General features: G+C 45.2%; 1 protein-coding gene and 1 non-coding gene across 4 annotated transcripts in view; both read left to right on the top strand.

Annotated features, from left to right (window-relative positions):
* The first annotated feature begins 13 nt into the window (after window positions 1-13).
* ELF1 (E74 like ETS transcription factor 1) overlaps window positions 14-9,864 on the top strand; it is a 122,975-nt gene continuing 113,124 nt past the window's right edge. For 2 of the 3 annotated variants that reach the window (XM_059891971.1, XM_059891974.1), the window contains exon 1: window positions 14-601. The gene's annotated coding sequence lies outside the window, so the exon portion shown is untranslated. Of the gene's footprint in view, window positions 602-2,813; window positions 2,964-9,864 lie in introns of all 3 variants that reach the window. The other variant, XM_059891972.1, reaches the window with a different exon arrangement.
* TRNAE-UUC (transfer RNA glutamic acid (anticodon UUC)) lies at window positions 632-703 on the top strand. The gene has a single exon. It is a non-coding gene; the product is annotated as a tRNA-Glu (tRNA).

Below are 9,864 nucleotides of genomic sequence, written 5' to 3'. Positions count from 1 at the left end.
GCCTCCGGCTCCCGGAGAGGTGGGGTCGTTATAAGCGGGCTGAGGTCGCCGACGAGGGGCGAGAGCGCGACGGGACTTGAGGGGAAGCTCAAGTCTCGCGTCCCCGCGTCAGCTCGCCTTCTTTTTCTCTCTTTTCCCTTCCTGAGATCCAGAACCTCCACTCTCCTTCTAGGCTCGCTGGCTCGGGGCCCAAGGAGCTCGCGCGCCGCCTCCGCCCCGAACGCAAACAGCTGTTCCCAGAGACGTCGCCGCCCTCAACTTTGCCAACTGGTCCGCACGCACTTTGACCGGCGGAGCAGCCCGGACCCGTAGGCTGGGGAGGGGGCCGTCGGCGGAGTTTAAAAAAAAAAAAAAAAAAAAAGGTGAAACAGCTGTTTTCAGGGCCAAGAGTCGCTGGGCTTGGCCGCAGAACTTTTCCTCAGGCGGCGGAGCGACCCCGCCCCACCACTGGGAAGCCCGCGCGCTCCTGCCGGGCGCGCTCCCGGGCTCGCGAGCGCGTGGGGAGCGGGGGAGCAGGCGGCGGCGGCGGCGGCTGGGGCGGCCCCGAGGCAGCGGCGGGTGGTGGAGCTGGGGCGGCGGCGGCGGCGTTCGCGCTTGTCAGGTGAGTCACCGCGAAGCTCCTCGCAGCGCTTCCCATATGGTCTAGCGGTTAGGATTCCTGGTTTTCACCCAGGCGGCCCGGGTTCGACTCCCGGTATGGGAACGTGGTAACACTTTTTAGAAACTGACAGGCGAAACCGACTTGTTTTATTTCCAGTGGCTCTGGCTCTTTTTTTCTTTTTTTTTTTCCTGAACCACCCCCCACCCCCAGGTGATTTTTATAGAGAACGGCCCTTAGAGCCGTGTGGTTAGATCTGGGCTGCCTCGAGTGCGGAGCCGGGCGGGCGGGAGGAGCGGGTGCGCTTAGGCTGCCGCTGCTGGCGCTGGAGGCCGGGGGGCTGAGGCGCGGGGCACGGAGTTTCACTTCTCCCGGGGCCGTCCTCCCGCCGCTGCGGGCCCGGGCCGTCCCCTCCCCAAAGCTCGGGAGGCGATGATTAACCCCGGCCTCGCCTTATCGGCCCCCAGCGCCCCCCTCAGGCCCACACCCTCGCCTCGGAAGGTCCCGGGCGACGCGGGGCGTGTTCGTCCTCGCCTGGCTCGGAGCCCCGAGTCATCGCGCCCGGGTTCTTCACTAGAAACACCCCGGCCGCCCCCCGGACCCCCGACACAAAGCAGCCCCCGGGCGGGGTGCGGGCTGGGGACCCCTGACGCCCTCCCGACCGCGCCGCTGCCTCCCGCCCGGCCGCGGGTCTCCCGGGGCGCCCGAGCCCGGCGCCGAGGGCACCCCTGCTTGACATGTGGGGCGCCGGCCGCCGTTCACAGAAAGCACCCCAGACTCGGGAGCCGCAGACCTGAGTGCTTTGGCTCGGGAAGGGCGAGGGCATCCGTCCGGTTCTCCGCGCCCTTCTCGCCGCCCAACACACACGCACACGCGCACGCTCTGCAGAAGAAAAATAACCACTGGGATGAGATGTCTTTCAAGAAGAAATGTAACTTCTCCAAAGGGTCTATAACGTTTTGAGCGCGGCGGCTAGCAAATCCTGGGGTGGTGGGGGGGCTCGAAAGAGAGAAAATTGGCCAGAGCCTGGGGAGGGGATGTTATAACAAAGTTTCACTGTATTTTTAAATATAGAAGCCCTGTGTTTATTACAAAGAAGGGGCAGCTGTGTCAGCAGCATGTGAGTTGTAAATGAAACAAAAGCGTTATCTTAAATGCAAGCTGAAATTAGAAAATGGGGTGAGCTATATAATGTTTAGCCTATTGGGCCTCTGGGAACAAATGAAGCAGGAAGAAGTGGCTCTTGTGGATGGGTTTCTGGGCAGTGCCGTGAGGAGCAGCAGAAACTTCAGTTGTATGTGCCTTCCCAAACTCTTGTTTTGATAGTTTTAGCTGTACTGTGAGTTTTGAAATAATCTGTTAGTGTGATCTGCATGATTAAGAATTAATTACTTTCACATTGTAAATAAACTTCCACAGCTAAATATGTTTTAGATCGTCTCTATTAATTTAAATATTTGGACGCTTACACCAAGCACCCTCAGATATTTTGAAAGTTGACTGATGTTCAGGTTTTTTTATGTGAGGAGGTTGTGGAGAGAATAAAAGTATATTTTGGCTCCTTTGATCAGTATGACTTCGTGTAGCTCTTTCACTTCTTTACGCTCTGGGTTTGGAGCCATAAATTCTTGATAATGCGTATCACTCACAAACTTTAGAGCTTCAGGAATTGTTGAGCAATTCTTGTGTCGGTAATAAGAGTGGAAAAGTTTTGTTTAAATAGAGAATTGTGTCATTGTTCAGAAACCATTTACTGAAGAATTAGGCTCGAATTTGGAAGAAAGAAAAGAACTCTCTGCCTTAATTGTCTCCATAGTGCTTCATTCCTGATCTTGCATTTCCTAATGACTTGGTGTTATACTCTACCAAATTGTGCTAAAATGGATGTGATTTTCAACTGAGTACCAGCTATAATTGCAAATGGCTTTATATGTACTCGAGGGTATGCTGAGAGGAGTAGTCTGATGACAGTTTCTCTGTGTCCAAGACATAGACTTATAGGGCGTCCTTGGTGGCACAGTGGATAAGAATCTACCTGCGAATGCAGGAGACATGGATTTGATCCCTGGTCTTGGAAGATTCCACATGCCTTGGAGTAATTAAGACTGTGGGAACAGTTAGAACTGGACATGGAACAACAGATTGGTTCCATATAGGCAAAGGAGTACGTCAAGGCTGTATATTGTCACCCTGCTTATTTAACTTATATGCACAGTACATCACGAGAAACGCTGGGCTGGAGGAAGCACAAGCTGGAATCAGGATTGCCGGGAGAAACATCAATAACCGCAGATACGCAGATGACACCACCCTTATGGCAGAAAGTGAAGAGGAACTAAAAAGCCTCTTGATGAAAGTGAAAGAGGTGAGTGAAAAAGTTGACTTAAAGCTCAATATTCAGAAAACAAAGATCATGGCATCTGGTCCCATTACTTCATGGGAAATAGATGGGGAAACAGTGTCAGACTTTATATTGGGGGGCTTCAAAATCACTGTAGATGGTGACTGCAGCCATGAAATTGAAAGACGCTTACTCCTTAGAAGGAAAGTTATGACCAACCTAGACAGCATATTAAAAAGCAGAGACATTCCTTTGCCGACAAAGGTCCGTCTAGTCAAGGCTATGGTTTTTCCAGTGGTCATGTATGGATGTGAGAGTTGGACTGTAAAGAAAGCTGAGCACCGAAGAACTGATGCTTTTGAACTCTGGTGTTGGAGAAGACTCTTGCGAGTCCCTTGGACTGCAAGGAGATCAGCCCTGGGATTTCTTTGGAAGGAATGATGTTGAAGCTGAAACTCCAGTACTTTGGCCACCTCATGTGAAGAGTTGATTCACTGGAAAAGACTCTGATGCTGGGAGGGATTAGGGGCAGGAGGAGAAGGGAAGACAGAGGATGAGATGGCTGGATGGCATCACTGACTCGATGGACATGAGTTTGAGTAAACTCCAGGAGTTGGTGATGGACAGGGAGGCCTGGCGTGCTGCGATTCATGGGGTCGCAAAGAGTCGGACACTACTGAGCAACTGAACTGAACTGTGTGATGCAAATACAGAAGCCCGATCGCCCTAGAGCCTGTGCTCCACAACAGGAGAAGACACTGTGGTGAGAAGTCCTCTCACTGCAACGTAGAGTAGACCGTGCTCCGCAACTGGAGAAAGCTCTTGCAAAGCAATGAAGACCTAACGCAGCCAAAAAAAAAAAAAAAAAAAAGACATAGATTTATATATTGTTGTGTACCAGGCAGAGTTGGATAGGCCAGTGTCTGAGTTACAGATTTGCTTCAGGAGCATATGGGTGAGAAATCAGTAGAGTCCAGACAAGGAGAGAAGAGCGTTTGTCCTGGACCTTGAAGAATGGGTTGAATTTCTCCTGGTGGGGATTGTGTATCAAAGCTGAGCATGGGGCAGGGGGGACGGCGGGGGAGTATGAGGCAGGCAAGTAGCCTGGTTGGGCGAGAGTACACAGTACCCAGAGGGAGAGTCATTGGGATCAGGCTGGGACATTAAAAGAGAATTTTAACTTGATAACTTTTGACTGAGTAACAAGTTGTTTTGAGTTTGAGCAAACTCCAGGAGATAGTGAAGGACAGGGAAACCTGGTGTGTAGTCCATGGGGTTGCAAAGAGTCGGACACGACTGAGCGACCAAACAGCAACACAAGTTGTTTTAAGGGAGTGGTATTTATGTCAATAGAGTTTTTAAAACATTTGTCTCTTTGAAAAAACTAAATATAGCATAATATGTGAGAAACTTTTGTTGTTTTATGAGTCAAACTATATAGAAACATGTAGAATGTTTTGTGCTCATGTTTTATGTTTAGACGTTAAGATATTAAGTTTTAACTAATGGAATGGAGAAAAATCAGTCAACTAGAATTACATTTAAAAGAAGGGGTTCTAGGTTTAAATTATGAGAATGATCTGCACTATATTCTTACTGAGTTGCTTTGTTGAAAATGACCTTAATATTCTAAAACAGAGCTGCTAGTTACTGTCTGGGAAGTGTACACCTTAAATTGGTCAAGACTAGGTAATACATTGGTCAGTACTAGGTAATACTAGGTAATACATTTGTAAGGATTCACTCATATGTTTGTGTCTTGTTTCCAGAACACAATTGGTAGTCTTATTTCACATGTTTTCTCTTGAGCCACAGAGTCATACTAAGTGATGTGAATTATCCAAATAGTCTCTTTACTATTTGCAACTGTTTGGTGCAATTAGAAGAGAAGATGTATGGCAGATCAGTAAGTATTTGCATAGATGAGCACTTAAAGCAATATAAGGGATTAAAAAAGTATGATGGCATTTTAAAACCCAAAGACCTTTACCATGATCTCTGAGCCCAACATTGTCTGACCTCTGCTTGCCTCCCCAGTGCCACCTCCTACCTTGACCTTATCATCATACTTTAGCCACACTGGCTTCTTCCTTTTTGTCTCTTGAATGTGCCAAACTGGTCCTTTTCTCAGTTTTGTATCTTGCTGTTTGCACTGCCTGCAGTATTCCCTCTCTAGCTCTGCACATCTTACTCTTGTCCGTGTTACCTTATCAGAGAGACCCTAGGTACTAGAGATTCTCCCTTTTCTGGTTACTGTCTAGTTACCTTATGCTGTTTTATTTTCTTCTTATCTAAAATAAACATTTTTGCTCCTGTTTATTTCTTGTCTTGTTCTATTTAGAATATAAGTTCCAAACATATATGCTTAGGCACTAAGTCATGTCTGACTCTTTGCAACCCATGGATTGTAGCCCGCCAGGCTTTTCTGTCCATGGGGTTCTCCAGGCAAGAATACTGTAGTGGGTTGCCATTTCCTTCTCTGGGGGATCTTCCTGACCCAGGGATTGAACCAGAGTCTCCTGAATTGCAGGTGGATTCTGTACCACTGAGCCACCATGGAAGCCCTAAGTTCCATGAGGGTGAGGATATTGTATTGTAAGATCACTTCTGTTTTGTAAGAGTCAAATGGTAATGAAGAAGTTGGTACCCTCATACATTGCTGGTGGAAATATAAAATAGTGCAGTGACTTTGGGAAACTGTTTGGCTGTTCCCTCAAAATATCAAACATAAAGTTACCATGTGCTGTGCTAGCCGCTCAGTCATGTCCGACTCTTTATAACCTACGAACTGTGGCCCGCCAGGCTCCTCTGTCCATGGGATTCTCCAGGAAAGATTACTGGAGTGTTTGGCCATTCCCTCCTCCTGGGGATCGTCCTGACCCAGGGATCGAACCTGAATCTCCTACATCTTCTGCATTGGCGAGTGAGTTCTCTACCACTAGCACCACCTTACAATATGACCCAGAAATCCCACACCTAGGTATATACCCCAGAGAAATTAAAACATGTCTACACATAAACTTGTACACAGATGTTTATAGCAGCATTATTTATAAGCAAAAAGTGGAAGCAACCCAAATGTCCGTCACCTGATGAATACATGTATCCATACAATCACATATTATTTGGCAATAAAAAAAGGATGAAGTACTGATACATACCACATCGTGGATCAATCTCAAGAACATTGTGCTAAACGAAAGAAGCCAGGTTCAAAAGACCACACTTGATATAATTCCACTTATATGAAATACCTAGAATAGACAAATCTGTAGAGAAAGGGGATTGATTATCGTTGTCTAGGACTGGAAGGAAGGAGGGAGGGGAACACAGAGGGATGGAAACTGATTGCTCATGTAGGTACAAGGTTTCTTCTTAGGATGATACAAATATCTTGGAATTACATTACGATGATGGTTGCACAACTCTGTAAATATACTAAAAAGATTGAATTCTACTGTGTCGATGAACCTCATGGTTATGTAAATTATATCTGAGGAAAACTGTTAAAAAGGATTGAGGCAAATAAAAAATATGGAATATTTTGTCTACATTTTACACTTATTCGAATATTGAATATCTAAAAATGGAACGATTTAACACTGCAACTCTAGATAGTCCAGGAATGTAGCAAAGAGCTCAGTAAATAAAAGATGAAGGAGGTTAAAGTATACGGATAATTATGATACAGCACATAGTGTGTGAAATGCCCAGAGGAGACCAAGCCAAGGGTTACAGAGGTTTGAAGGTCTCTAAAACATCAGGTCTGGGTTTGTGTGAAGGAAGTGGGGAAAGGCCTCTAGGAGGCAGCATTTGAGATTGGCTTGGAAGGCTGGTTAGGCTTTGCTAGTAGAGGTAATTTGGTGGGAGGCAGGGCAATAAGAGGAGCTTCCCTGGTGGCTCAAACGGTAAAGAATCTGCCTGTAATGCAGGAGGCCCAGGACATGGGAATGGCTTCCCACTCCAGTATTCTTGCCTGGAGAATCCCCATGGACAGAGGAGCCTGGAGGGCAACAGTCCATGGGATCACAGAGTCGGACACGACTGAGTAAGTAACACTTCCACCTTTTTCAAGGCAATAAGGGGGAAGCAAACAGGAGCAGAGGTCCTTTAATAGTTGCTAGCACAGTTTGGCTGAACTGAATACGAGTTGTGTTAAGAATGGACTAGCAGTGGCAGTCGGAGAAGGCAGTGGCACCCACTCCAGTGCTCTTGCCTGGAAAATCCCGTGGACGGAGGAGCCTAGTAGGCTGCAGTCCATGGGGTTGCTGAGTCGGACACGACTGAGGGACTTCACTTTCACTTTTCACTTTCATGCATTGAAGGAAATGGCAACCCACTCCAGTGTTCTTGCCTGGAGAATCCCAGGGACGGGGGATCCTGGTGGACTGCCGTCTGTGGGGTCGCACAGAGTCGGACACGACTGAAGCGACGCAGCAGCAGCAGCAGCAGTGGTAGTAGTATAGTAGCATAGTGTAATACTGCAAAAATAGGCTCAGGTCTGTAGCAGACAGTGTCACTGGTGGCAGATCTCCTCTGATGTCTTTATATCACCCCCCCGCCCCCCAAACATTAGTGTGCTTCTGATGGCTCACTCTTGGAAAGAGTTGTATCCCTTACCAGCAGAGAGCCGGAAGTGCTGGGGGCTTCTCCCTCTTCCACTAGCAGCTCTCAGTATCATCGGAGCAGGGACTTTGGTGCTTTTCCCGTCTCTGTATCATCAACACTTGAAACAGTATCTGGCAGTCAGTGAGCGTTCAGAAAATATTTGAATGAATAAATGAACAAAAAGCAGGAAATGGCAAGGTATATTCCAAGTGAAGTTTATTTCATAAATCCTCTTGACTTTTTTAATATTTATTTTTGTTTATTCATTTATTATATTAGCTGCTCTGGGGTCTTAGTTGCAGCATACGGAATCTAGTTCCCTGACCGGGGATCTAACCTGAGCTCCCTGAATTGTGAGTGCAGAGTCTTAGTTGCTGGGCCACTAGGTAAGTCCCTCCACCTTGACTTGCAGAGCATTTTTTAGACAGGAGATTATGAAAGGTTCTGATTGTGAAGGCCCTTGGATTTTGGAGTAAGGAGTTTACTTAGCTGAAAGAAGAAAGAGTGTTTTGATGAAATTACTTTGGCAGTAGTGAGCAAGATGAACTGGAGCATGGAAGGATTGTGTCTGTGGTGTCCACATTGACCAGGACTGGGGAGGTCTTCTGCAGTATAGTAATAATCCAACAGCTTGCTTTGACTCTAGTATCTCCCTCAATAGGGTGTAGCAGCAGAATAGAAAAGATGAGATAGAAGAGGTACACTGAAAGAAAAATTTAAGATGTCAGAAAGTAAATACTCCTTAAACAATAGGGAAATTATGAAGGGTAGATTTTTTTTTTGAAGGGACAATTTTTGCAATTGCTGATCAGACAGTAAAGTGTTATTGCTTACCTGTGTATGTGTCTTTTTGAACACTGAAATTGTACATTAAATTTGGAGATAAAATTATGACTCTGAGACTGCCACCCTGTGGATAATAGAACTACAATCCTCAAAAATTATAATAAAACTTCATTCATTTGAAGTTTACTATTATAAAACTGATTATGATTCTTCCACATTGGTATATGTAGTTATGCTTGTTAAATAGAAAGTTGAAATTAGTTTGATTTTTTCTGGAGCTTTTAAATGAATGGAAATGAAATCAACAGCTTTAAAATGTTGCAAAGAAAGTAAAAAATGCCTTTTAGATGACATACTTCTTTCTCTAGAAATTTAATGTTAAAAGAGTGTGCTTTTATAAAATATTGTGGCATGTATGCCTATTATAAAATGGTATTTTTTCTTATTGTATTTTTTGGTCTATTTTATATGTATCTCCTTGAGAGTGATATTTCTTGAAAAATAGGTGAACCCATACCCCATCGTTTTTTTCCCCCTAAGTGAAAGTGGCTTTCCCTTCTCATTTTTGTAGAATTGGATTTTATTGTTAGAAATTAGCCATGCTTTGATGAATTGCCTTCATTGTATTTATGTAAATAACTTGGATTTTATTATAGGTTGTTTATCTAGAAGGACAGTCTGTTCGCAAATTAAAATGGTAAGCTAGCTTGAATCAAAATAAAATGGTGGTTGTGAAAAAATTGTTTGCTCTTTGCAATTCAGAAAATGGTTCTGTCTACATTTCTGCAAAATAAAACTTTCCCGGCAGATGAGTTCTTTACAGCCTAATATTGTAAAGGGCTTACACACTTGTTTTCCCTAAGGGATCTGGAGGCATGGGGTAGCCATTTAGTGTTGGAAATTTGTGTTAGCAATAAAGCAGAAGTGGGCTGACGCCTCATTCTGAAGTCACAGTCACACATCTTTTCTGCATGTGATGTCCAGACTGAGGGAGAGAATGAATGGCGCACCTGCTGAACCCCCTCACTTCAGGGACCTTAAGTGTTGGTCATGATTAGATTTTCAAATATAATGTTAATGATGTTAAATATTCAGATATTTCTCAGTTATTTTTCTCAAAAGTGTAGTATGATAACATACTTTCTGTTTTTAGATAAATTTCTTTTTTTTTTTTTTTTAAATATTCCATTTGGTTTTGGCTGAGCCAGGTCTTGGTTGCTGCGTGCAGCTTTCTCTCGTTGCAGAGAGTGGGGCTGCTCTTTGTTGCCTGTACAGGCTACTCATCGCCGTGGTGGCTTCTCTTGTCGTGGAGCACAGGCTCTAAGTGAGCGGGCTTCAGTGGTTGTGGTGCAGGGGCTTAGTTGCTCCACGGCATATGGAATCTTCTGGACTAAGGATCTAACCTGTGTCCCCTGCATTGGCAGGCAGATTCCTCCTGTGCCACCAGTGAAGTCCGATAATGTACTTTCAATGTTTGGTTTCATTTAATCTTTTCGAAGTAAATCAATGAGTTGTGGATGACTTTTCTGAA

The sequence above is a fragment of the Bos taurus genome, chromosome 12 (assembly GCF_002263795.3).
Source record: "Bos taurus isolate L1 Dominette 01449 registration number 42190680 breed Hereford chromosome 12, ARS-UCD2.0, whole genome shotgun sequence".
In the NCBI taxonomy this organism is placed as follows: Eukaryota; Metazoa; Chordata; class Mammalia; order Artiodactyla; family Bovidae; genus Bos; species Bos taurus.
The sequence above is the reverse complement of the archived record's forward strand: the minus strand, read 5'-3'. Positions and strand labels throughout refer to the sequence as shown.